The 3,760-nt window shown below is 42.3% G+C and overlaps 1 pseudogene; it reads left to right on the top strand.

The window, feature by feature from the left end:
• The first annotated feature begins 689 nt into the window (after nt 1-689).
• Nucleotides 690-1,945, top strand: LOC114704145 (annotated as a pseudogene).
• Nucleotides 1,946-3,760: the final 1,815 nt, after the last annotated feature.

Here is a 3,760-nt window from a genome sequence, read left to right as displayed (position 1 = left end):
ACAGACAGCTGCTCCCTAGAAAGACATAGCACTATTTAGTGTCTAGCTCTAACTGTGCTGGCTAGTTTCATGTCAACTTGACATACACTATAATCTTCTGAGGGCAGGGTACCTCAATCGAGAAAACACCTCCATAATATCTGGCTTTAGGAAGGCTTATAGAGCATTTTCTTAGTTAATGATCATCGGGGAAGGGGCAAGCCTGCCTATTGTGCATTGTGACATCCCTAGGTCCTGTGATCTATAAGAAAACAGGCTGAGCTAGTCATGGAGAGAGCAAGTCATTAATCAGCACTTTTCATGTCCTCTATATCAGCTCTTGCATCCAGGTTCCTGTCCTGTTTGAATTACTGCCCTAACTTCCTCCAACAGTGATTAGTGATGTGAAAGTATAAGTCAAATAAACACTTTTCTCTCCAAGTCTCTTTTGGTCATGGTGTTTCAACACAGCAATAATAACCCTAACTAATAAAGGCACATTACTACCAGGAATGGGCTTTATGTGGCCTACGTCACAAACTTTCCTATTCTCCCTTTGTACTCACAATGAAAGACGAAGTAAAAACTTAGCTATCAAATTTCATTGGTAGGTCATGAACAAACAAGATCAAAGAAAGGCAGGACGCTTCAACCCGGGTTCCAGCTGCCTTGCTTTCCTCTCCTTGCCTCAGCCGCTGCTCTCACTCGCCATGCTCTCTGTCTGCGTCCTGCTCGCCACCATCACCGACCAGCAGCAGCTGAAGGTGTCGCTGCTGAAGCGGCTCAGCCTGGCCGAGAAGGAGAACATGCCCCTGGCCCTCAGCGCCACCTGCGTCCTGGCCATCAAGGTTGCGAGGAGAATCTTACCGGACCCGGTCTAACCGGAAAGTAAAGTCTCTACTAACCCCAGCGTTGAGGATGGGCCGTTACTGAGAGAAAATCCCCAGCACTTCATCATGTTTCCCATCAAATACCATGATATCTGGCAGATGTACAAGAAAGCTGAGGTCTCCTTTTGGACCTTTCCAAAGATATCCAGCACTGGGGAGCCTGAAACCCGACGAGAGACATTTTATACCTCTCGTTCGGGCTTTCTTCGCAGCGAGTGACAGCATAGTCAGAAGTTCAAGTCACAGAGGCCCGCTGTTTCTATGGCTTCCAAATTGCCATGGAAAACATACATTCTGAAATGTACAGTCTCCTTATTGACACCTACATTAAAGATTCTAAGGAGAGGGAGTATCTCTTCATTGCTATAGAAACGATGCCTTCTGTGAAGAAGAAGGCGGACTGGGCCTTGCGTTGGATTTGGGACAAAGAGGCTACGTACAGAGAACGTGTTGTGGCCTTTGCCGCCTTGGAAGGCTACTTCTTCGGTTCTTTCGCATCAATTTCTGGCTCAAGAAGCAGGGAATGATGCCCGGTCTTACATTTTCCAATGAGCTTATCAGTAGAGACGAAGGCCTACACTGTGACTTTGCCTGCCTGATGTTCAAGCACCTGGTACACAAGCCATTGAAGCAGAGGGTAAAAGAAATAATTGTCAACGCCGTGAGAATAGAGCAGGAGTTCCTTACGGAGGCCTTGCCTGTGAAGCTCATCGGGATGAACTGTACTCTGATGAAGCAGTACATCGAGTTTGTGGCAGACAGGCTGATGCTGGAGCTGGGCTTTAACAAGATTTTCAAAGTAGAGAATCCATTTGACTTCATGGAAAATATTTCACTAGAAGGAAAGACCAACTTTTTTGAGAAGCAATTGGGCGAGTACCAGAGGATGGGGGTGATGTCGAGTTCAACAGAGAATTCTTTTACCTTGGATGCTGATTTCTAAGTAAACTGACGGTGCTCTCTGCTGATTTTCCTCCCTTTGTCATAAAAAAAAAAATAATCAGCAAACAAAACAAAACAAAACAAAAAACAAAAACAATCAACTATCTATACCATGAATGGTCATTAAATTTGTTATCCGGTGTCTAAAAGTTATGTAGCTACCTCAGTCAGTTCTTTTTTTGCTAGTGGGTCACTAGAAGAAGAGAGGATGTTTAACAACAAAAGGGGAGATCCTGTCCTTGGTCACCTTTGGCTCAAAGCACCCGCTAACAGCATTGATCCAGGCTTTATAAGAGGCGGACCTCCAGCAAGCAGGACTAAACATTTAGTTGCCACAAGGCCATTTAAAGATGTCAGCCTCATCCACTCCTTCCTGCGGACTCTATAGAGTTTACTTAAGTTTGTAAATAAAACTGGCACTTTGCACATAGTCAAGGAGGACGAAAGCCTGGTTTATTTGGTTTCTAGACCAAGCGCCAAGTGTTCTCTTTACCACTGATGGCAGCTGATTAAAATCTAAGTGACTAAGAAGTTAGTGCCGGGTAAGCATGTCATTTCCAAAGCTTTGTATTCTTCAGTGACTTCAAATGCTTTTTCATCAGCTTTGAAGTCAGTCCTGTATGATCTATATTAGCCTGCTAGTGCTAGTCATGTACAGGGTGAATGTTACCCCAGAGATAAGGGCATCTCCTGCTTCATAGAACTTCCAGCTTTGAGTCACTAGAAACTTAGGTGGGATTTGGGACACTTGCTCGTTAGCCCAGGCCCGGTCTTCATTTGTATGAAAAGCAGTATCTTTTTTTTTTCCAAGTTATACTTTGCCCCATTTCTAGTTTGTATGGAGTCCTGAAAAGGCTTTTTAAGGTAGGATTTTCAATAGTGACCCTCACACACTCTTGATTTTTGTCAGTAGTAAAGCTGTGGCTGAAATCACCTCTCCTAAAAGATGCAGGAGACTTGATTGTGTGAACAAGTACTATTGAAATTTGATCCACTTACAGAACTTGCTGTGTAGACCAGGTTAGTCTCTTAAACTTGCCTGTCTCCCAAACACTGGGATTAAGGTTTGTGCCTCCATACCTGGCTTTGCCCGGTGAATTCCTAAACACCAGAAACTACATGGGCTGTTAATGTGTGTTCCACTCAGATTGTCAGGCTGAAATGCAGACCAGTAGATACAGCTAACAGCTAGTGCGAATTAATCTTCTTTTATGTACATTGATCTGTTTTGTGTTTAGGGAATAATCTAGAATTCACCTAGTGAGTTTGAGAGGCTGGTTAGGGGTACATAAGTGGAATTACATCAACCATCCAAACATCGAAAGCAAGTGTGTTAACTGATATGTATCAGCTGTTTGACCCCTGGTCACTTTTCTTTATTGTTTTGTACTATGAGATTGTTTATACTTTTTTTTTCTTTCTTTTTTTTTTTTGGTTTTTTGAGACAGGGTTTCTCTGTGTTGTTTTGGAGCCTGTCCTGGAACTCACTCTGTAGACCAGGCTGGCCTCGAACTCACAGAGATCCACCTGGCTCTGCCTCCCGAGTGCTGGGATTAAAGGCGTGTGCCACCACTGCCAGGCTTATACTTTTTAAATTATTTTTATTGTTGAAATTAATAAAAAAGTCTCATTTGCATGGCAAAAAAAGAAAGGTAGGACGGAGTTACATGGTAAAACGTTCATCATAAATGCTAGTGGCTACCCAAGCTATAGTGCTTATTTCTATGAGAATATTTCATAAATTATTCACATATATAAAATGATATATGTATATCATTTTAATGCATAGATAATACATCATATTGAGTGAACCATGAAATAATAGTTCAATTTATTTCTATCAACACATATACAGTGATTATAAGAGGTGCTTCTAAATAAACATTATACATGAATCATCATTTACCAGGACAATGATTGACTATGATGGCTATTGTTTCATTGGTCTG

The sequence above is a fragment of the Peromyscus leucopus genome, chromosome X, assembly GCF_004664715.2.
Source record: "Peromyscus leucopus breed LL Stock chromosome X, UCI_PerLeu_2.1, whole genome shotgun sequence".
Classification (NCBI taxonomy): Eukaryota; Metazoa; Chordata; class Mammalia; order Rodentia; family Cricetidae; genus Peromyscus; species Peromyscus leucopus.
Note: the sequence above shows the minus strand (reverse complement) of the source record. Positions and strands in the feature narration are given on the sequence as shown.